The 25,849-nt window shown below is 34.4% G+C and overlaps 1 protein-coding gene across 3 annotated transcripts in view; it reads left to right on the forward strand.

Annotated features, from left to right (window-relative positions):
- The window catches only part of LOC105256072 (CUGBP Elav-like family member 1), a 519,054-nt gene that overhangs the window by 128,515 nt on the left and 364,690 nt on the right, over window positions 1–25,849 (forward strand). For 2 of the 3 annotated variants that reach the window (XM_025407273.1, XM_025407271.1), the window contains exon 1: window positions 8,483–9,304. The exons of the other annotated variant lie outside the window; for it this stretch is intronic. The gene's annotated coding sequence lies outside the window, so the exon portion shown is untranslated. Of the gene's footprint in view, window positions 1–8,482; window positions 9,305–25,849 lie in introns of those variants that run through there. 3 annotated transcript variants of the gene reach the window in all.

A 25,849-nucleotide genomic window follows, 5' to 3' on the forward strand; every position in this document is an offset into this window, starting at 1 on the left:
AATAGCTTAGCGATTCTCGTGTTTTCTCTGTATTCTTTATAAAACGATCCCGAACAATGACCGAAAGATTGTGAGAAAACGTCACTGCGCTGATCCGTCCGTAACTTGATGTAGCCGTGCAACGATGCGCGAGAAAAAACGAAGAGCGCCGAGGGTTCGTTCTCTCGGTAACGACAGAAAAGGAAGCCTTTTGTTCCTTTGCCACGACCGGGTTAATTAATGCTACGGGGATAACCCGAACTTCACTCCCGGTCGAAGTCGTCGCTCCAGAAGCCAGCTAATACATCGAGAACGGGATGACTTTCAGCATGCGCCAAGTTTCCGCAGAAACTTCTGTTGGTTCACCGCATCCGAGGGATCGTAATTTACAAGAATTTTCAACGCAACGACAAATTTTCAAGACATAATTACAAGAAAAATATTGTTAAAAATGCAATCTCTTTTAGATATTGGCACCGTATACGAAAACGAGATGTAGTAAAAGATTTTTTGAATTGTCGAATTCTTTTAAAAAGTTTATGAAAGTTTATAAACGATAATATAACGAAATTTTGTGATCACAAATTGAAATATATTATAATTGGATATCGTAATTAATCGATACGTTAATTATTATCTTTTTGTGTGCAAGAAGTATTATTCACATATTTTATATTTTTAACAGATAAAATATTTCGAATAATTCAAGAAAGTTCATTACAAATTTTGTAGAATGAACTTTCTTGATAAATTTATTGATTTACTTCAGTCTAAAAGCGTGACGTGTTATAAAATTCATTCATTAAAATTGCAATAATCACGTTTTCTATCTACACCAACAGACAAGTTAACTGTCTAATGGGACATAAGACGTATGAAGGAGAGCTGGTTAATCTGCTTATTCTCGCATTTAACCCATGTTCCACGTTAGCTATTTTAGATGTAATTCCCGACTGACGTAAATGTGATTGCATTATTAACGTAATTGCCGGCGAGCGTTCGAACTAGAGGCATTTTGCTAAAAACGATTCCGAGCTAAGCACAAAGGGTGCTTTCTTACGACCATCGCGACAAAACGATAGCAAACAGAAGTAAAGTAAACATTAATAATGACGGAGTAATGAAGCGGACTTTATAAATGAGAATTCGTAACCTTTCTAGAAAATCCAATTATAATGCGAAACACGAGGCTACTGTGGGGTTCTGGTGGACGTTATTACTCGAGTAGCACTACACGACAATGCAATTAAAGATTAATATTATTATAGAACCGCATGCTTATCGCGCGAATGTTATTTGAGCGTTTCAAAAACGTCTGGGAGATTAGATCAATGAAAACAGTTCGCGTTTGAAAATTAACATGCCGCGACGATGTATCTCGATTGGACAATTGCGTGATAATTATCAAATCTCAAACAGCTCGGAGTTGAGAATACTAATGATCATGCTGGGAAGATTTGGATTAAAGAAACTGTAAAGGAACAGTCGATGGAACTCCAAAGAATAAATGAAAAAGAAACTAAGAGAAGAAATACTAATTATTATCCTTATTAAAAGATATAATGCTCTCTCTTTATTATTATTCATTTATATGAGGGATACTTGATTTCTGTCTTAATTGATTTGCCGCATAATTTCCTTCGACGCGATTTTCTGCACTTGACTTCGCAGTTCGTTAGACGAGTCCTAAACGAGCGATCGATCCTTTTTTTTTTTTTTTCGCCGCAATGAGACCTTTCTGAATTCTACTCATTGTAGAACGGAAACTAAAACTCCCGAGGGCTAATCTCCGCTCCTCGCTACAAAGTTCGGAAAAGTTTCACTCTCGAGGCGGCAACTTTGCCGTCAGCGGCACGCTCTTAGGGGGGGGAGGTAAGATAGGTTTGCACGGGGGATGACGCGCGATCGGCTAAATTGCAGTGGAAATATGTATCCGCGCCCGCGCAAAATCGATACTTGAGAAAATATCGCTTCATTCGGTTACGCATTCGCAAACTCCAGTTTTCACTGGTTTGCGCGGCGTTTACCCGCGAGAGTTTGGCAAGTCATAAATAATCCCGCGACTAGCGTTATTATTATTTAGTTTCGTGCGCAACAGTCAGTTTTTCAAGTTGGCCTCTGCCAACGCGCCATTTCCGCTCTTTCATAAGCCGTAAATAACGTAACGTAATCATCAAGAGTGTTATTTCATTAAACTTTTGCGACGTGCCTGCAAATGTTACTGAGTCTCTAAACGTGACAGTATATTTCAAAAATAAGTGCATAAACTTAAACAATTTTTTGAAATTATAAGTTACATACCGACTTTAATAAAGCATCTCTAAGAATAGAATGACAACGTGAAGCACCAGTAATGAACAGAATTTGAAAATGGAAACGGACGAAATTGCTATAAAACAGATATTCTATTCTTGTACATCTTGTATACATTGATATTTAAAGTTCAATGTTTCTGAGTATCTTAATTTATTTCTCGTTAACTTTCACAATTCGCGGAGAAAACAAGCAACGCGCTAATTATATTTAATTAAAATAACTAATTCTACTAAGGCAGATATTTTCATAATATCGTCTATTTCTACCGTTCTTAATAAATAAAATATAAATAAAATATTTGTAATAAATTGCACAAAACAGTATTCTTTTTGAATTGCAGGAAATTATATTTTATTAATGAGATTTATCAATCTTTTCTCCATAAATTTCTTACAAACAATATGACAAACAAATGTGATAAGTGCATATCTAACTTTTTTTGCAGATTTTTAAACCTCAGATATTGCATCGATAAATGATAAAAAATATCAACGATTTTAATGCTTTACACAGCTGCCGATGTCAATAAAGTATCATTTATCGCAAGTGTTACACAGCAAATGTTATACCATGTGAATTTAAAATTTACAATACGCACTTGACTCATTTTTCAAGCTTTACACAAGTGTGCTCTATATGATCGTTATGTGTACACTTTGTAGTGTACCATCCTTGAAAATAATGCAAAAATTTATTGCTATTAATTTTGCCAGCTTTCTTGTAAATTGTAATTGAATTTATGCATAAATACATGTTTCCAAAATTCTACACAATTTCCTCTCATAAATTATTATGATATTGCTGTACAAATTTTTCAAAAAATTTTAAAATAAGATTAAATTTAACATGTGCGAAAATGAATAATAAAAAACTTGAAGATCTCTTGTAATAATCCTGAAATGTTTCAGTCATTAAAATGTAATTTTCATTACTCAGAATGTCGATCTTGCCAAAAGTAAATATTTGAGATGCCGTCAGTTTAAACGTATGCGAATTAATTATCGTACTTATTATGACAATTAAGTCACATTTCTCGTGTATTCCTGCTACTTGACTGGCGTATGCGCCAACTTGATTTCAGATTTCGTGTAAATTTAAGAATCGTTCTTCTTGAAAACACTCATATATTCTCTTCTTTTCAAAGAAAATGACTCCTTCGCACGCTAGGAAAACATGAAACGAATAATAGATAACCGATATACAACAAAGGTTATTTATCGCTACGACTTTACTAGCCACCGATAATAATAAGTCATCGATGGAATTGTTGCCGGCAATAATCTGAACGTGCTAATGTGGCAGTTCGCGGCATTGATTTATTTACGCGAATTTACGATACTAACAATAAGTCCCGTTATGTGTGCAAACTGTTTAATGAATTGAATATCACGTGGATTAACTGCTTGCTGACTGCTGCGAATTAATCTTTGAATTATAAAATGCAATAATAATAATAATAATAATAACACTAATAATAGTAATCTATAGCAAAATGACATTTATAGAAGAGAAAGAGAACGTTTATTATATATTTCATACGCGTCCACAACTGATCAATAATTAATTTTTATCATTAATTAATTCTTAATCTCAATATCACATTTATATTATATTTATAAGAAATAATTAAAATTTATTTCTGTCACTTTAACGTCGTAAACGAATCGATCGCGTCGCTCTCTTGCTTCAACGGCGTTGACGGCGCTTTTCGGCAGCCAAACCCGGCATCAGTCAAGTTCGACCGCGAGCCTCAGAACGCGACTGCTGTTGCTTTGTGCGTTCAAGGAAACGTCGCTTAACGGCGTTGCCGTTTCAAAATTGCGGCAAAGGCGACGCAAAGGACGGAGGACGAGAGAAGGAAAACGACCTGAGGGAGGGAGGGAGGGGGGGGAGCAGGGGCGCGAATGCATTAAACTGGGTGAACTTACGAGACAGTCGTGACAAATGGCCAAGTGGCGGCCATTCGCGGGTGCATACTAATGTAATAATGAAACACGCGGATGCGCGGCCTCGCGAAATGCCGTCGAAAAATGCACGCCGTCTATTTATAGCGCATAATTGCGCTTCTTTACGCAGTCTCTTAGCGATGCGGTTCACGCCGCTTGTTATTACGCTGCTATTCTTAAAGCGCTCGCGAAGGAACGCGGAGCGCGGTGCCACGTTCCTCGTCGGAAATGCAGTTGCATCTTGTTACAGTTTCTTGCCCGATCACTGTCGCGGGCTCGTTACATAACTCGAAACGCAAACGCGACCGGACGTATCCGCGCGACGGAAGTTCCATCCGTGCGACGCGGACGACGAGCAAATTCTCCGCTCGCGGTCGAGGACAGACGGAAAAACGGACACGCGTCAGGCTCCTTCGGTCATCATCGCGACATGTTGCGATTGCGTTTAGTGGCGTCAGCGTTTTTCCCACCTAACGACGACAAACGGAGCTAAGAGCCAAGCATGCGGTTTCCGTCATGAAAACGGCCACGTCGCTTCCCACACTAAACGGCGGTTTCATTTACTCTGCCTCATTTCTCGTGACCCGCTTCCATTTCAAATGCAACGGGTCTGATGATACAATTTTCATCCCGGCTTTATCGCAAGAGAATATAAAAGTATGTTTACTCACCGGTCGATGCACAACAGCAAGGAGTTGACCTCAGTGAAAGAGTTGACTACATTGATCTGCAAAGAAAATATATGATTCAAATTATAATATCTCAAATATTATATATATCATATATATAAATTATAATAGCTCAAAATAATTAAGATTTCACAAAATTATCTACATATTGAATGTAAAATCTAGTGCTTGTAATAATAAGCAGATGTTTAAAATTTTATAGAAGAATAAATTTTATATAATTTCCAAAATAATTATATATTCTTAAGTACGAGTTCTTATAGCATACTATAAAGACTTTTTTATAATTATAACAGTTCTCAATGTCATCTCAAATATATAAATAAACAAAATAGAATATGCGAGAATAGATGCACAATTAATAGAAAATAATATAAACATAATATAAAAAATAATTTAAAAATAATATAAAAATAATGAATTATTTACCTCAGGGTTGTCCGCGGTCGTTCGATGCCTGCTGGATCTCCTCCTGCTTTCAGATTGTCAGGATTTGTTGCACACATTTGCGAAAATAAAGTTCATTACGATTCGTTATTGTTCATTATGAAACATCATAACAAGAAACACGTGACACTTTACACGACACTCCCGAACTCGGATGTATGACATTTTGCACGATACTCCCGAATTAATTAAGACGCGATAAACTGGTACGATGAAAAGAGACGCGCGATACTTAGTTCGGCACTCCCGAATTTCCACGATTACGAATCGATATTCCATTTCGCATGAGAAATACATTTTGAAAGAGCAACATCTCAATAAGATATCTCGCTTCATCGAAAACTTACTTACAATTATCACCCAAAGCATTCGGTGATAATTGTAAGTACGGAAAGATATCGATAAAAAGCCTTAGAAGCCTTAAAAAACCGTTAAAAACTGTTTGGGTACTTAGCTTCCCCTTCAGAATAAACCTTCCAGGTACTGAGCCCTCCCACCAACGTCAAGGTGTACCCATTGGGAGGGTTTTGTTGACGAAATGTCGACGATGTAATGTAAGTATGTTTTAAAAAATAAACTGGTCTCATATACTTTCAAACTACTTTAAAATGTCTTAATTATAAAATAATTATATTGTAATATATTTAGATATATATATACTTTATTATTAAATTAATTTAAAAATTAATTCTTACTTTAAAAAAATTTATTCCATATTTTTTTTATAATTAATAGTGAATTGATAATGACATTAATAAACTGATTAGAGAATGATTAATATATTAATTGATATTAATGCTAAAAAAATTGATTTCTTATATTATTTATATTATTAAAATATGTGCTCATGTTTATTACAGTTCTCTCTCTCCTTCTCTCTCTTTTTCTTTCTCCTTGTTTCTAATATTATTACAACTATTTAACGCGATTGAAAATTTATTTATCATTATTTATTGCATATAAAGGAAACTATAATATATAAAGGAAATCATACACGAGATAGTTATAACAGTATTTTGCGTGCCAAATCGTTTTATGTGTATATAAGCAATATATATATTTTGAAGTTTTTTTTATATTTCATACTTCAAGTTTTTATAATCGAGCTTATCAATATTATTTGAATTAATTGCAATTAAAAGATTGTCAATATCATTAATGCTAATGCCGTTAAATCTGTTCATACTGCATTATTATAATTACTGACATATTTTAATAAAAAAATAATTAACAGAAAAACTGTGAATAGAAACAAGCACAGGCGCTTAATGAATCTAAACAGCTAGCTCGTCACATTATTTTTATTCCAGATATTATCGCGTCTCTTGTTAAAATATGTTTATAAAAATATATATCGAATTTCAAATTCATGTTTAACCGCGTAGAAATGAAAACAAAAATTAATTAAATGTAACGTTTTATTATTGACACTAGTAGTTTAAAAAATTTACGGAGCTCTGTCCGCATTTTATAATTCAAAAAAACATGTGTCATATAATATATTTAGTTAACTACATTTGACTTATTTTTAGAAAAAAATACCTAATGAAATGTTGGAGCAAAATCTAAAAAACTGGAGCAAAATTTCGAAAAATTAGAGCAAAATCTGAAAAATAAAATATATATATATATATATATATAAATTATCTAAAAAACTGCATACATATATTAAATATATATATTAAATTGATTAAACTTGATTAAAATTGATTAAACTAATAAACAAAATATCTCTATGATGCATCTATCGCAGTTTCATCTGCGTTTAGCAATTGATATTATTATAATTATTGACATATTTTAATAAAAAAAAATGATTAATAGAAACTGTGGATAGAAATAAGCACGAGCGCTTAACGAATCTAAACAGCTGGCTCGTCACATTATTTTTATTCCAGATATTATCGCGTCTCTTGTTAAAATACGTTCACAAAAATATACATCGAATTTCAAATTCATGTTTAACCGCGTAGAATTGAAAACAAAAATTAATTAAATATAACGTTTTATTATTGACACTAGTAGTTTAAAAAATCTACGGAGCTCTGTCCGCATTTTATAATTCAAAAAAATGTGTCATATAATATATCTAGTTAACTACATTTGACTTATTTTTAGAAAAAAAATATCTAATGAAATGTTGGAGCAAAATCTAAAAACTGGAGCAAAATTTCGAGAAATTGGAACAAAATCTAAAAAATAAAAAATATATATTTACATATATATAAATTATTTAAAAAATTGCAAACACATATTAAATTGATTAAAATTGATTAAACTAATAAACAAAATATCTCCATGATGCATCATCCATCGTACAACTTCATCTGCGTTTAGCAATTGACATTATTATAATTACTGACATATTTTAATGAAAAAATGATTAACAGAAAAACTGTGGATAGAAACAAGCACGAGCGCTTAACGAATCTAAAGGACTTATTTTTGACTTATTTTTAGAAAAAAATACCTAATGAAATGTTGGAGCAAAATCTAAAAAATTGGAGCAAAATTTCGAAAAATCTGAAAAATAAAAAATATATATTTACATATATATATAAATTATCTAAAAAATTGCACATATTAAATTGATTAAACTTGATTAAAATTGATCGAACTAATAAACAAAATATGCATCTATCGCACAGCTTCATCCGCGTTTAGCAATTGACAGTAGGACGGAATAAGACATACAACTATCATAAGTCAAACGATTACTTTATTCCGTCAATCATTCTCATTATCCATCCCATTGATGACAAAAAAAATTGATTAATGGAATATCACCGAGTTTCATCGCGTCGTCCACGTCCACCCTCGCGGTCGCAACGACACCGAATGACACGGGATCGGAGCGTTTGCCGGTCTGACGGAGGGACGTCAGGGGAGCGGAACGGCAACCCGGTGAGGGTGTAGGCGTCGGTGGCGCCTCTGCGTTCTGGTGGGGCAGCATCATCGACGGCGGCGGCGGCGGCGGCGGCGGTGGAGGCGGCGGCGGCGGCGGCGGCGGTGGCGGCGGCGGCGGCGGCGGCGGCGGCGGCGGCGGCGGCGGCGGCGGCGGCGGCAAAGCAGGGACGGTGCCGTATCCGCGCCACCTCAGTCGACGTCAAGCCGTCGCGACGACGTGTGCGTATTGTATTCTACGTCGGTGTCGCGAAGAGCTCGCGAGATTCGCGTGTCCCGCGCGTGGCGTGACTTGTCGAGCGTGCACCACCTGTTCGCGTCCCGGCGATCGCGAACCCCTGGTCCCCCGCGCGAGAGTGTGCTCTCCCCCTGGCTCCCCTATCCCGCTGCCACCCCCGGACAAGTGCCCTCGACGGCTTCGACGAGATCGTCCGCGCGCGTGGCTACGAGAATCGCCCGTGAAGTACTCATTGACGCGTGTCGCGGTATAATTCTCCTGAAGAGAAGCACGATCGTTTCGAATTTCGATCGTCTCGTTGACAGATACGAGAGGGAAGGGTACGGAAAATATATTCACTGACTCGTGTCGACTTGTATCCTTCTGATTCAACGGATTCGCGTTTAACGGAGAACGCTCTGTCCGAGTGTTCCAATAGTCAAATTTGCTCCGTGTTGACTTGTTTCACTTCTGATCTGAAGGATTATATCGCTCGTGTCGCGATCCACCGTCCTGTTTGCGCGAATCAACCCCTTGCGAAGGACACGAAGGTGCTCCAATATCCCCGATAGTAATCGAGTATATCGATTGATCTGCAAGAGACATAATCATCTTGGAAGATTAAGAGCAACTGGAATTCCCATCTAAACGTGATCGCACGATGATTTGTAACATACCGATGCTCCATTGATACACAGTGAGAACTGTTACGCATCTCGCAGGAAAACTCGCCGAGGAGGCAGTAGTGCTCGTGAAAGGCTCGTTGATTACCGGTGAAAGAAGCAGCTTTGGATTATGACTATTGGGTACGTAAGCCATTCTCTGCGATTCCATTCGCCTTACATTTCCCGAGAATCATGATGAATGTGGTTGAAGTCGCTCCATTTGATAGGCCTCTAGCTGCGGGACAGCAGTTTTGTTGAACACGCAACCGGAGTAGTGCAAGCGTTTTAGAGTTATTCGGCGTGTCCGCGTTCCCACGTCCCATACCGTTCTGTTAATGCGCGGACACGGCTTTTACATCGTGCATTCGCTATGCTCGTCCAGCAGTTCCGTACGTGACACGTGACATTTAACAGCGTTTAACTCGCGCTATGGCCTAATGTGACTTCAAAGTGACGTATATATTCGCCCACTCTCGCGGATATTTCCAAATTTTCATCACCGCGCACGCGTGAGATCCGTTTCTAAGAACGTTCAGAGTCGCACGAATAAAATAATATATCGATCCCGCTGACATTTTTCTCATCTCGGTGTCGATTGTAATTTCGGAAGAATTTTAGAACCTACCAACTTCTTTGACTAATTAACGTTAGACTCGCTATACCTAACGACTAACTTTGCGCCTTTTCATTCATGAAAATGTCGCGCGTTGCGTGCAAAAAAAATCACGAGGATCGCGTGGCACCGATGACGTGTTTTGCATCGTGCCTTCGTGGAAAACAATTAAACGAAGTAAATGAGAAAACAATGGGGGCTCTCCATTAGCGGAAAATCATCGGACGTTCGCGGAAATTCCAAATATTTTCTCGACGCGCGCGTCGACAGCTCGTCTTCTCGCGTGCAAAGTATTCCGCGTTCGAATATTAAAAACTTGCGTTCTCTCGATCGAACGAACAAGTCGGCTTATCGATTGTTAGCATACATTGTCCTTGAGCTCGTGCGGCATGTGGAAAGAGAGCGTGTCGCTCCCGACGTGTGTTACTTTATTTCGTCCTCAAGTGTTGTCCTCACGTATGCAAATAGTCGATTCTTGTCGGGAGAATTGCACGTTACGCGCATTTCTCTGTTCCTTAGCGTCTATCAGTAACACATGCTGCGTAATTGTGTTCTACTAATAACTAATGTCTCGCTGTTGACCTTCTCTACTTGATATCTCCACGCGAGTGTTCGACGAATTATTCGTCTAGTTATTACTCAAAGTCGTATCGATTGCGTCGTTGGATCGTTCGCCTCGTTATACGCTACATTAGACCTTGTCACGCGCATTACACACTGACAATGTTAGAATTATGAATGCGGCGCATTCATGAATCGGGCACGCAAACATCGTGACGAACGCACGTCTGTAAGCCGTTTGTTTCGAAACTGACATAATTTACATTTCGGTAATCTAACTGTCGCGCGCTCCCATAAATATTAAGTTGAAGATAAACCGAGGTTTAATCGATTCTCTGTCTCTTTCTTATTTAATCTTTATAGAGAAGCGCGGAATTAATTAAATAAATTTCTCATTTAATTCTAATTCACGTTTGGGAGAAGAACTTTTAGGTAAAATAAATTTATTTATTTATTTATATTTTTTATTCAGTTTTACTATGTTTCGAAATGTAATTTAACGAGGCTCATATAATAAGGAGTGAGTAATATGGAAACATGACGCTTATTTTCAAGTTAATAGTTTAATTATTATATGTTATTATGTTTAATTATTATAAAAGAGATTTTACTATAGCAATTAGTATTATTTTTATTATCCTCTATGCTCGATAATATTTAATCTTTCGATTTGCCGATTATTGTGTCGCAAAAAATTTTAATCTAAAGTGACTATTGCCATACAATTGTAATGTAAGAATTTATTGAAAAACATTGTTTTGTTTTAATTATTTAATAAGTTAATTGATATAAATGTATAACTCCAAATATTAAATTTAAAAAATTAAGTTGTGTAAAACAAAAATTTTCTACATTCTTACTCATCGGTTAGAAACTATGACTATTATTTCGCAGAGTATAATTGAAATGTTTGGAATTTCGTAATAAACTCCTCTCGATTGGTTATAAATTATGTATCTGTTATATCGAACATGTTAAGTGAACTCTATAAATGTCATTAGAGTGATTAAAGTCCCGTTTTCTTCACTAATAAAAATTTGATTTTCTATCTAACAGGCATTTTTAATAGATGTCATCAAAGTTACAAATTTTCCATTCGATGTTATACATCTTGATAATTTTCCAATTCAGATATATTCGTATTACTTCCTTCATAAATAAAGATTTGTCGCTAAACAAGGTCTTTCACACTTCTGAGCTTAACACAATTTCAATTATTTACGACTCTCGGAGATCATTGGTTTATTTTTCGCTAAAACAACGAATCACATATATCATACGTTTCGTTGAAATGAAATTTTGCTCCAAATTGGTCGTACAAATCTCGCTACGATGCTGCTATGTGGAAAGCATCATGGCAAATTCACGTAGCGTGCACACGGGAACTTTCTCGTAGTGAGCACTTTCCGATCGTAGCCGATGAACGTGTTACAACGAACACTTAACGCTACGGTCGTCGCACGTACCGAAGGAGTTAAATCCGCGAGAGATGCGATTCGACGTGTTGAGTCTCCTGAAAAAGACCTTGCATTGCAGGTCGACTGACCTTGCGTCTCGATCGTCTCACGGCACGTTGCTTTATCGCGGCACGTGATGCTCGTGCCAAAGTCGCGGCAGCCAGTTGCACTCGCCACCCGGTATTGTCTGCGTGTAACACGTTCATCCGGACCACCTTCTTTTGATGGTGAGAAACGACACGACGAAGTGGAGGAATTGTCGTTCGCGCTCGAGGTTCTCTCGGGTTTGCGGTGCGAATCGGGAAGAGGTTCGCATGTAGGGCAAGCTCGGGCCGAAAGAGCTCAAAGCTACTATGGTGCCACTTTGTAGACGAAGCACGAACTCGAGAAGGTGAGTATGGGTGCGGCGGTATTAACCGAAAAGACGGCAAAACAAGTGGCGTCATCCTCGTGTCATGCCCCGTTTTCGCAAAATTCACGCGAAAATTCGAGTTTTATTCTGCATTTCGAATGAAAAATGCTGTTGATCGTTATTTGTTATTAATACATTAAGGATGTTTTGTATGTACAATCCCAGCAAAAAGGAGCTGAAAATCAATATATCAATAAATCAATATTATATTGACGAATATCCACTTTTGGTGTATTTTGAGAAATTGCGTGGAAAATTACAATTTGATCTTAGCTACAGTGCAGAGATGTATTTTTTAATATTTATTGCATTTTTACTGAAATATTCCGAATTTTGTTAATCGAAATGATTAACTTTTGGCAGAGAATTTCGCCTTGTGACAGATATTATACATGGCTAACTTCATTAAATTATATTTAATATCTTTTTAACCGGTTAGTACTTGTATAATGTTATTTGACCAAATATTTCCTCTGTATCTAAACTTTTGCAAATTTTAAACAAATTCTAAATATTATTTCCATGTTTTTGTCATTTGAATCGACGTGGTTACGTTTCCCATAAGAACACATGTTAATTCGGTGCAAATTAAAATCCTTATAACTTGTGAACGCTTTAGTAAATCGATTTAAAAATTGTACTGAACATTCTAAACATATGTAAGGACATTCTGTACAAATTTTCATTAAATTCTCAATATTTTGAAAATAAGTACAAAACATCCTTAAATGCGACATCAAGCTAGTTACTCGATATTCAAAAAAAAAGCTTGTGCTAAAGCCCAAGGTTTCCTTACTAAAGTCATATATATTGCATTGCGGCACGTGATAATCTAATATCGAAGACGCAATCATATACATGTGCATATATTACAGAATACATAACCTTAAATAAAAACAAAATAGAATGAATGTAAAAAAAAGTTAATACATATCGCGTACATATTTTTCCAACTCAATTGTAGCAAAAAGAATAATTAGTTTTCCGAGAATTTTTAATCGAGTTTTCTCGCTAAAGCAAACTTTTTCATTGAAATAATTATTATTCCTTTTTTTCTTTTCATTTTACACATTATGTAATTAATAAAGTGTCTTTCTCTAGCTATTTTAAATTATACGTTAGTAGACTGAATAGATCATATTTAATGCTATATTTTTTATTTATAGACTCATCATGTAAATATAACAGAGTTATGCTGTATGTATTTACTACTCTTATAACTACAATATCACTGAAAAAAAACTTTATTAATGACATATATTTGTCAAGAAATATGGAATATTTTTAATAAGCTATGTAAATAAATTCAAATCAACATTCATGAGTTAAAAGCGACAAAATTATTTTATATCGAGTTATGATAATAAAATATTGATCGTTAATAAAATATTTTTAAATTGGTTATACTTGCAAATTTATAGATATCGATTAGTTTAATTTATGACAATTTTCTAAACTTTATATATAATATATATATTCTATTTTTTCTATACTTATTCAAGAGATTATATATTACATGATAAATTATATGGATATAAATTATATGGATATTAATCATTTTAATTTTAATTTAGTTGAACGTTCCACATGTTAGCATATGCTTATAAAAATAATTATATTTGATATGTCTATGTCTCTATTTTCAACTCTATGCAGACTGACTTTAAAACTGACACATCGACAGTGCTAAACGATAGTAAAATTGTAATGAGTAAGGAAAGACAGATAAACACAGACGCGCGCAAATGGAAAATGGTGAGGTCGCATTTAAACACTGTTCATCTCGTACGAGAGGAAGGTAAACTGGCATTATTGCACGTATGATTGTACCGAATAGTTGCGTCAACACAGCATGTTGCTGTAACTTGGCGTTGAAGTTGAAATCTCCTTGTGATAAGTTTGCATAATCTTTTTTTCCTATTGTTTTTGTTGCCTTAAAGATGCATATTTATCTTTGCACACACAGTATTTAATGAAAAAAAAAAAAAAATAAACGTTGGGAACATCATAATTTATTCCGAGATGTTTCAATATTCATAGTCGTTTTTTTCAGGATAAACATTGAAGTAAGAATTCTCTTCAAATTGTATCTTCAAGGTGTGTCTCTTTAGAATTCATTTTATCCTTTTTTTCCTTTTTATATTAAATTGCTCTTTAAAAAAACGTTGAATCAAGTATCCGGATTTCTTTCGATGTATGTTTATATTATTATCCTTCAGTGTTTTCCGAAAATATTTTATGTAAATACTCAAAATGCAAATTCTATTTTTCATAATTTTATAATTATAATAATAATTGAATAGTAATTACCAATTTATTGGAGTGCAAAATTTCAAGAGAGATTATGTCGACGTAACTTTACGAAAATTTCTTCAAAACACTCCACCTTTGAATATTGTGACGCGAAAGTGTGGGCCAAGACATGGTAATGCTCATGATTACTTTCTATTGGCATAGTCAACAAGGCCGTATCGTGTGAAGGAAATCCTGCTTAATTGCATTAATAACATCGTCGTACCGCGACTATGTTCGGAAATTGAAACTTCTTAGTTCGTGGTGAGCCAAGTGCCTCCTTCAGCGCCCTTCACACTACGGTCGGAGTTCCTCGTGGGAAGAAGCAGGCGGGCGGCGGAGGCGTTAAAGGCGTTCTCTCTAGCACCTCTATAATTAGGCGCTTGAATTTACCGACCTCTCGCTTCCCGAAAGAAAATCCAGAATAAGTTTACATAACGTAAAGTCGCGAAACTATCCCATCATCGCCGTCGTCTTGTTAACGCTCGCAAAGTTTAGACCACGACCTGGTTACAGCGTCGTGAAAAGCGATCCGCATTCATCGCTTTTATATAGATGTCTTCAAATTTTTATGGCGGTAGAATGTTCCTCTCAAAGTATCTCGATACATTATTGATGCGGTTGATATTGCATATTATATAGATTTTATTGTTATATGATATGATAGCAATGTATATGCTTTGCATGCGTTTTTCAATGTTAATTTATAATTGGAATTAATTGTAATATACACCTGTAAATGTACAAAACTGTTTTATGATTTCTTTCTGATATATATGAGATTTGATGCATTACATTTGCAGATAATGTAATTTGAATAATTGCATCAGAGAAAATAAAGAAAACCTTAACATCGTCAGAGCACTTTATAAGATTGAAAATATTTTTTTTGCAGTGAAAAAAGCTGTCCTTTTCTCATAATTTACATTATAATTGATATATATTATTTTGTTGAATTAATTTATATTATAATTTATATTATAATTTATCATTAATTGAGAATTTTTAAAAATATTGTAATATATCAGAGCCAGAATACAAAATTTTTTTATTAAATATTTTTATGTATATTTTTTTATGTATTTACTGTATATTATAATTGCATATATTTTATGCATTGTAATTATATTTTTAAACTATATAATTATCTTTCTAGATTAATTAATTACTACATTTTCAATTTAATTATTAAATGCAATAATATAACAAGTTTTTGTTATTGCAGCAATTATGATTAGATTAATACTCATCAAGTATCGATGTGTTTTGTTACAACAGCAGTTCTACGATATTATTAGATCAAATAGGTTGCGAAATAGGTCAAATTCTAATTTAAAGGACATATAAATGTTTCAATTATATGATTGATCAGTGGTTTAAAATTATTCTTAGATATTATTCCAAGATAAGCGAAATTTGGAAAGTATCAATTCTATGAGTCAGACAGTGACAAGAAATTTTCCTTTTTTTAGATACAATAAAATATAAGTATCAGTTGTAAATATCTTAATAATTCGCACTTTTGTGTATAATAAGTAATTTGTTCACTTTTATACCACTTTAATGAAACATTTCTCATGAGAAAAATTGAGAGAAGTAAATGTTGAAAAGAATTAATTCAAGCTTTACATAATTACGCAATATAAATTAGATTAAATTAAATTAATATTTTCTTATGTAATTCACGCATAATGTATTATTTCATAGCAATGGCTTAGCGCATACTCCCTCTTACTTTATAGCTTCGTGATTGTGCTCCAGATGTTATATAGTGTTATTCATATGCGAGTGTAATGTGACTCGTAAAACGCGGCAGAACGCATGAGCGTTTGGCGAGAATCCAATTTCGATGTGCGAAGCGATCAAATCGAAGATTCGCGAATGTAGCGCTCGCACATGAGAAATCAAACGGATGTGCGACGCAATCGGTTCGATCGGTACAAACTGCAAATAAGACGCACCTTGGAGGAACCGCGAGATTTTTCCTTGTATACGTGCGCTTACATTGGCAACATCTGTGCGCGCTCTATTTTTACTCTTTGCACTTGAAAAAACAAGAACGCTATTTAAAAACCTGTTTCTGTATGCTTGCCAATCGCGCGTGTCATTGTGCATACGTGCGTGAATTGATACTAATGAAATAAAACAAAATTGAATTAAAGTCTCGACAATCCTTCCCTGAGATATACCAATGTATATTGCTAAAGAGAGAAAAGGAAGGACAAAAGCCTTTATGTAAAAGCCTTTATGTAAAAGCTACTGTTCTCTCTCTCTCTCTCTCTCTCTCTCTCTCTCTTTCTCTATTAAAATAAAAAAACAAGATATTCATTAATCGATCGTTAGTATTATTGCCTGATATTTATTTAGGTGTAACTCGTGCAAATTATTCAGCGCGAGTAAAAGACATTTCCTTACTTTTATCTCGCTAAACCGAATTAAGCAGTCAAAAGTTGGCAACTTTATTAGCCGGAACATAACTGGTGCCACTCTTCCGAGACGGGATGAACAACACTTAACCCTCGTTTATAGGACAAATTTAATCTCGAATCGCGATGTCGGACCTATGGTTTCTCGCTAACTCAACTTTAATGACATTTTCCTGAAGACTAAAATTTCATCGAGAGGCGCAGGTCGCGTCGTTGACTCGGCAAAAACTCGGCTTAAGTCTCATCCGGGACGACGAGGGTAGATAACGCTACTGCGAATTAATTAATTAGTTTCATCGTGCGCAAACACACCGCGATTGATGTCTTCATTTTCGGACATGGGGAATGGAACGCGCGGACACGCGATTGGTTTATTCGGGATTTAAAACGATTCGTTTTGATTGGAAATAATCCGCGGCGCCGGTATACTGTATTTTCGCGATTCCGACAGTTTTTCAGCCTGGTTCCTGGTTTAATCTCGGAATTTCGGATAGCCGCAATTTTTGCGAGACAGCCAATCTACTACGTCGCTAGTTGATTACAACGCATTCGCTCGTACAACAGTCCCGCTCGCTATGCTGGTTTTGCGCTTTTACATGATTTCTATCAACGTTTGTTGCGAACATGTATGCCGTTACGGAAATTAATTTCGATACGTCGAAACAAACGGCTAAATGAAGGCTCAGATATAAGAATTCACGAGGAGTGCATTCCTTTAATGAATGAATTTTTAAGTAGCAATTAATCGCGCACTCAGAAAAATCGTTTGATTGTACCAACAAGACGTATATGATTAAAGGCATCTTGGTTAAATCAAATAAGAATTTCTAGTTATCATAATAAGACTCGATTTTTTATAACTAGAACGTTTAATAGATTTTACTATAAGGATTTGGTTAGTATTTTTTGGTTGGATCTATAACATTTCTTGTTACATTAATTTCTTTGCTTGCTACTCTTAACTTAACTCGTATTCAATATTTGCCATGAAATATATATAAAGAATTAGTATTAACATTGAATCCAAAGTATATATTTTTTCTCTTACGAGCAGTAGTGTCAGAAAGAGGACGCTAGCTCTATGATTGTGTGTGTTTGAGCTGCATCATCTTCTTGCATCATTGTTTATCAGTTTAATTTCTAACAAACTGAATTTAAAATAATTTATTCAATAATCTGGATTGAATTTATCCAATAATCTTGTTGGAATTCAAAATATTAAACAGACTTTTGAGATTAGATGGAAAAAATTTTAGATGATTTGGTGCTGGCGAGTTTAGTATTATTAACCAGAAAATTTGGTAAATTTAACAGGAAGAAATTAATCAGATTCATCTGGTAATTCCTACAAGAATTCTGGTTCGTCCATTTTCCAACAGACATACTGCTTGAATCTATCAGAATTCTAATTAATGCAACCAGATTTTTTTCTCAGTGCATTGATAAAAGAAGCAAGTATTTATTTACATATAATGGATGCAACTGAAAAATCGAGAGGAAGATTTTTATCGTGAGTTAATTACGTTGATGTAAATTGATTCTTCTTGATCGATCATGTTCAACGATTCAACGATTTTACATTGTTGCAACGAACGCGATGGCAATAAACTATCCGCGAGGTATAAATGTCTATCTATGTCCATCGATTATTTGTATAAACGTTTTAATCAAGATCTCTTATCAAATCAAATACGATACCGTCATAACAGTGAAATATACATGTATTACTTTTGCAGACGTCGGATCCTTCCTTCATCGCTATCACTGCAAAATGATATGCAAGACAATGCGATACGTCCTGTGAAAGGAGAGATGGAAGATCGAGTTCTGTTTCTCGTTACTCTATCTTCTTTGTTGCATCGTGTCGTCCATTCATTATCGCGCGTTGAAGATACGAAATATGCTAATGTGAAGTCTGTCTGAACATGTGTAATTAATAATTGTGTGCCGAAATATTTTTGCGATGTCGTATAATTCGCTTAGCGGTAAGCGCTAAAACTTGGCGTTCGATGGCGGCCAATTATTAGTTGCGGCTTTTCCTCCTGGATTTAAATTCGCCATCTATCGCACGTGGCACTTTAACGTTCGCCATGCTCGGTATTGCAAAAGCTCTCTCTATCGTGGGTCGCACGTTCGATAATTATTATGAGCACGCAGCATGGCGCCGACGATACCCTCGCTAGAACGTAACACAATGCGGCTACGTATCCTCGTAAACAATGTCGTGGGCGGAATTCGAGCGCGTAAACGTTTTTATCGCGCATAAAGCGAGGGACCTTTTCAACGAGAATCTTTAGATTCGTGGCAATGCGGTGCTTTTTTTCTCCTGAGAATTGCACAATTGGCCGTGCGCGTTCTCAGGAATAATTTATGGATTGGTCATAAGATCCTTTACGTCTTATTTGAATAATAATAGAAATGTTGAAGGCTGTTTGAATTATTACTAAAGCTTTGTTTTCGCATTCTCAAGAGTTTTCAAAGTATGTGAACATCTTGGAACAAATGTTACAGATGAGATAAATATAGAATATTGTATGCATTTACATTTTGCATAAAAATTAAAGACGTATCTTCAAACTTCTCTCTTTCTCTCTCTCTCTTATTTCAAAAATAATTTTTTCGAGTTTAAAATAAAGTTGCCATGTAATTCAAGTTACCATGTTGATTGTACTCAAAACTCTCTGTGATATTGATTTTATATAGCATTAAGATCCATAAAACTGATATTTTTTATTGTGCTATCAAGTGAGCACGTAAGAGAAAATGTATCATGTATCATTTATAAATTCCAATCATACATATTTCATCAATAATAATATAAATTACAATAGTGCAACGCAAGCATATTTTATCATATTTTTTGTTAATTATATCTAATTATTTTTGTTAATTATATCTAATTTAATTGTTAATTATATCAAATTATTTTTGTTAATTATATCTAATTATTTACCTAGCTATCCTCCACGTTAATTATACATATAATGATAGAAACAAACGCGTGAGGCAAATATATACTCAGGCACTCGAGCGATAGGGATTCTGACAAAGATCAGGGCGAAGTGTGAAAAGTGCTGAGGCTCGCTGAAAAATGCAACGGTGCCTACCTCTGGGCGACAAGCAACGGTGTATCTGTGCGAATGCGATGCTACCGATGTCTGACTACGGACGCGGGCGAACCACTTCCCTTCTCACGCGAAAGTGCTTACGTCGCCGCGACGAAGAAGCGTTCGGGAAGAGATTGCGGTGTGTGTGAGAGAGAGAGAGAGAGAGAGAGAGAGCGCGGGTTTTTCCTCCCTTTTTTATTTTTTCTTTCTTTGGTAACTTTTTCTCGCTCCACTTTTTCTCCCCCTCGTTCGCTCGCTCGCGCTCTGGTCTGATTTTTCCACCCCCTCGTCGAAACCGAAGCTCTGTTACTCTCTCGCCCTTTGTTTCCCACGCGAAAGCGCTCATTACGTTGTTTCGTGTCGGAAGGCGAAGCCGTGGTTACTAATTTTGCTCCACAACCCTCTCGAGTCTAATTCTCGTTCGCGAAAACACAATTCGCGGTAGTAGCGCCGTTGCCGATTTAACAGAGAGTTTTCCGCCGACAAATCCGTCTTGAAAATTTGCTCAAAGTTTTTCACATTTTTTAATGAGGCTGACTTTTTTCCATATCTACATTTAACGGCAACGTATTCTGGGAGATGTACGTTTCCACCTCTCGAGTAGACTTTCAAAATTGCTCCATTTTATCTGTCAATCTAGATTTACATGTAATAATGTCAATAATACGCGATCAATTTGACAGATGCATTAACGAGAGAAAAAAGACATTACAAATAAAATATTCGCAAAACTCCATTTATTTTCTGTAACGTAATATGTGCATTTTCAACTAGATTCGCAAGTTAACTGAGATACGGGCAATTATAAAGTCGTTTTCGTATAAAAAATGCTGCAGTTATCGATAGTTACTGCAAGTACATCACATATTTCCTTGATATTTGATTACACACGCGAGCAGTTGCCGCACGAAAATGCTAACGTTGCTTGAACCGAGGCTTAAGCGGTTCCGCTGCGGTCGCAAAGTCTGCACTTTGCTTTCTCTTTCTGCGACAGAATATCGCGCGGAAATTCATTATGAGGCACAGCGTTGAAGCGAAATTTTCGCGACGGCTGTAATTAAAGTTGCAACAATAGACTTTTGTAGGCCGCGCAAAGTGGGACAGAATTGTTCGAAACTAGATAACGGGCGCGTACGAATTTGTGCTCTATCGAAAAAACAAATATTTAAACAGATTTTTACAGATAGCAGGTAATCAGAGGAGCGGAAAATGAGAGGAGCATTGTATATGCATTTAATCGCGCTTCGCGCGCTGCACTTTCGCGCTTATATTTTCGATTTTGCGCTGGCAATAAAAATGATTATGTCGAATTGTAAACATTTTATTAATCTTCTTCTCAGAGCTTTTTACTTTTCTTGAATCATTGATTGATGATACTGCGTATGATCTTTCGTCGTATGCAGTATTTTGTCATGTCTGTCATTTTCGTTTATACCCCCCTTATAAATTCTGTTTGATTGCATTTATTTTTTACGAAATTCTGCTTTTCATTATATAAATATTATAATGTACGAGCGTTTGTCTTATCGCATATACATATATGTTTTTTGCTTGTCTCTCAAATTTATCATAAAGAGTACGGATTTTAATTGGTTATTGCCCAAAATCGTCTCAACTCAAAATTAGATTTCATTCTTGGCTTAGAATAAAATTTATGACACATAGATTGCGAACATGAAAGTTTCCAGATGAACCGAATTATCGTCCTAAAGAAAATGGTCGGTAAAATAATTATTTTTTATAAGGCTAAAAAAAATTAAAATTTTTATAAGGGTGAAAATTAAACTGGATCCATTTGCATATTCGTAATCTCGGCATAATCTAGTCCTAAATTTTATTTCAAGCTAAAATAAAGTCCAATTTCGAGTTGGGAACATTTTAGGCAACAGGTCTAGCACTTGACTCTTTCTATATAAAATATTTATACATATGTTATATTTATATATACATATGTGTAATGAAGCCTTATATTTTAATTAGTTTATATTTTAAATGTATGTTAAAATATTGGTGTATTTATTGGTGTAACTATATATTTATCTCTTTTATATATTGAAGATATAGTGAACATTTAATTCGATATATTGCTTATTGTAGAAAATGCGTAAATAAATCATTGCAATCATCGTGAATCATTTCAAGATTATAAAAATTTAAAAGTTAAGGAAATATGACTGTATTGTATTCTTATACGCAGTATTTAAATATTTATATTGTATTGCAAAGTGTTTATAATTCCTGAAAATATTCATAATGTTAATATTGATAATTTTCACAACTTTTTTTTTAAAGAAAAATATTTTTATGTATATGTGAAGGGGAGGACCAAGTAATATTGCAATATCTTAAAAAGATACGATAGCTTTGAAAATGTGGTGGCTACTTTTTCAAACGATTCTACATATCGAGGAAAAAAGTCGCGTTCGCGTTAACTTAATCAACGACGTACGTGCAGCCACGAGATCGCAGTTTCGCATTTGCCACAGACCATTGCTTCTATTCTGAATGCAATGTGGATCCGTTCGAAACTACCAAAACCTACAATACCATTTCCATTTGACCTTGGAATCAAAAAGAAGAAAAAGTCATATTCGAGTAAATTGAATTTTGCGTAACTTTTTTTCCTTCGTTTCTATTTAACAATAATTCTGTGCAGCATTTAACGCAATTTAAATTCTTATTACATTGATACAATTACGAAGTAATTTTAACTTCATACGTGAAAAGAAATGCCAAACAAAATGATTAATATGAATAGTTTTAGATTAATATAAATAGAAGAAAGAAAGAAAAAAAGTGAGAGAGAGAGAGAGTATGTTACATGTTCGTATATTACATAAATTTATTCTTATTATTATTTTTATTATATTTATTATTACTTTTCGAATGTTGCATAAATTTCGTATGTTATAAATTAAATTAAGTTATTAATATGTATTATTGTAAGTAATTCTTCTGTGTTATACTGATATGGAGGTTTTTAAACCATTTTATTTTTCTTAAAATCAAACAAGAAAAAGAGAAATCAAAGATATCTAATAAAAATTTATTAAAATATATATTAGCCGATTGCTTTTAAATAATTTTAATATATGATTATATAATAATTCTTACTTAAAAAATAATATATTATATTTTTTAAATATATTTAATACATTTAAGTTTTTTCCTTTACAATTTAATAGTAACCATCACTACAGATTAAATAGAGAAAATTATCTTTATTGTTACGTTTTTTGATTTTTTTTTATTGTATTATCAAGTAAACACACACATAATGGAATAAAATATTGATGCGTTTTTTCGGACGTCGTTATTTTTTCTGATCTCTCGTTGATTTTTCAATTCCCATTTGAAATTGTCAGAGCCACAGAGAACGTGCGTATCACCTTTTCGAACCGCGTAGCTAATATGTGAGTGTGTAACAAACAAACGTAATACCGTCTCGTTATAGCTCACAACGGACAACGCGATGTCGTGTTTTTCGTTGCGCTTTTTTCGGGCATGTCAACTACGCGATAAAATGAAATTTATGTATTTTTAAAATATTTTTGGAATGCTTCCAAAGTATTTTATTAGTGGATAAGTATTCAGGGAAAAACAGAAATCAAAACAAATTGCATGCTACAAAGCATGAGTAGCCAAATTAATTATAACATGTTTAAAAACAAATAATAAATATGTAATATATAAATATAAAAAGAATGTAGAGAAAAATGATAAATATGGATAAATTTATTTAATATTTTATTCGCGTTTGTATAAATTTATTAAAAATATATAAGAAATTTATAAGAGAGAGAAAAAAAGAATGCATTGGATTTTCTAAAGCAGATATTTTTTTTAAATTATACTTTATATTTGTTTGAAAATATTAGCGTACATGTTTATGCTCTAGTAATGCAATAAATAACCTAACATTAGCAGCTATACGCATGTCTTGTTATTTTATTTATTAAATTGCTTTTTCTTATATATTTCCGTTCCTGTATGGCTGCATTTTTATAAAAAATTCCGTTTAACTTTAATCTAATACTTTATCTATGTCATGTCATTGTACGAACACGATTATCATAAGGATCATTTTTCATGCTTGGCTTGAACTGGCAGGGACAGAAACATTCTTACGAATCCATTTGAAATGCAAAACTAAATGCAAGGCGTTTTCCCTTCGTCTAGTTGCTGATCGAAGAATAACGTCCGAATTATGGAATGTTAAAATGAAAATAATCGCTCGACTTTACTTTATTGCAATTTCATATGAATATCTATATATACTGAGCGTTTTGCATAATACATAAGCTATTATATAGATATCATCCTTGTAAAAAGAACCTTCGGCAAACACTTAGATGAATTTTTCTTTGTCAATATTATTTTCAACATCAAATATTTTTGTACGTTTTAAATTATAAAATTGCATTTGCGCAATATCTAATATTAAATAATATAAAATAATAAAATAATAATAATATTAAATAATATATGATAAAATAATAAAAAATACTTTTTTATCTTTTTGCGCTGTTTAAAAAAAATTTCATACAAGATAGTCTTCGTTTTGAATATCTTAATTCAAAATGTTGCTCAACATTTTTCAGGTCAGGGAAGAAATTGATTAAGCATTTGCTTAAAGAGCATTTGCTTTCTGCATAAAAAGTGTGATAACATTTCTGGAACATCGTGTATGAAGGTACGAGCGCATCTCGCAACAACGCCATATCGAGCGACGTATAGTTGGTCGCATATAGCGGGCATTCGGTAGATATTCAAGTAATAGCGTACGCGCGCACGCGGTGGAAGCGGAGCACATTCAGCATTATCTGCCGTATAGTAATAAAATACTCTTTACCCCTTTCCAAGTGTGTTTCTGTATGCACGTATATACATGTACGGGGATGCCCGTGCACAATCCAGTGTGTTACAACTCTCCACGGGATACGTAGCTCGCCTTGGATATATTCGACATAAACACGAACGCGTTCGTGCTCACACTACGTTCAGACCCGTTCTCAATATGATCTCGCTACGTTTAGCGTGGAAATCTGTTTTACTCTAAATATCATAAATCATTTGTTGAGAGACATTAAAAGGTTATTCTAGGAACATTTATTTTAATTTTAATTTCTTCATCAATTAGAAAACCATTTTTAATCGTCTTGGTTTGGAGAGATTTTTAGAGATTTAGAAAGAGATTTTTAGAATTTATGCTTCAGAATCTATATCTATGTAATAGAAAAGATGTGTATGCATTTTTAAAATTTGAAAATATCAAAATTAGAAAATATTGATTATATGTAATATCTCGTGTCTCGCAATAAATTTATGTTTTATAAATAAGTTTGCTAATGTAATCTCTTAATCTCTTTCAACAATGATGTATATTTCAGAATGCGATGAAATTATAATATTACATTAAAAACACTAAATTATACAATGTGATTCAGAAGTCGGTGCAAAAATTTTAAGCGATGGCAGAGAGGGATAAAACAATATTTTTTGTCAGACATAGGGTCGATGTCGCTACCCCGCTATACTGTTTTGGCATATCGAACACAGCAAGCTCCCATTATTTAAAGTTAGTCAAATATCATCTGGGGAGAGTCGTCTTTCAATCTGTACACAGTCACGACGAGTATAATACCCTCCTTCAATGCAAGATCGAAATAATTTTATCGACGCAACACCGACCCTATGTCTGGCAAACAATATTTGTTTTGCCTCCCTTTATCATCCCTTAAAATTTTTGCACTTATTTCTGAACCACTCTGTATAATTGACTAATTTATTATTTGCATTATTATTTGCAAACAATATG

Source organism: Camponotus floridanus, unplaced genomic scaffold (assembly GCF_003227725.1).
Source record: "Camponotus floridanus strain SB8 unplaced genomic scaffold, Cflo_v7.5 scaffold17, whole genome shotgun sequence".
NCBI lineage: Eukaryota > Metazoa > Arthropoda > Insecta > Hymenoptera > Formicidae > Camponotus > Camponotus floridanus.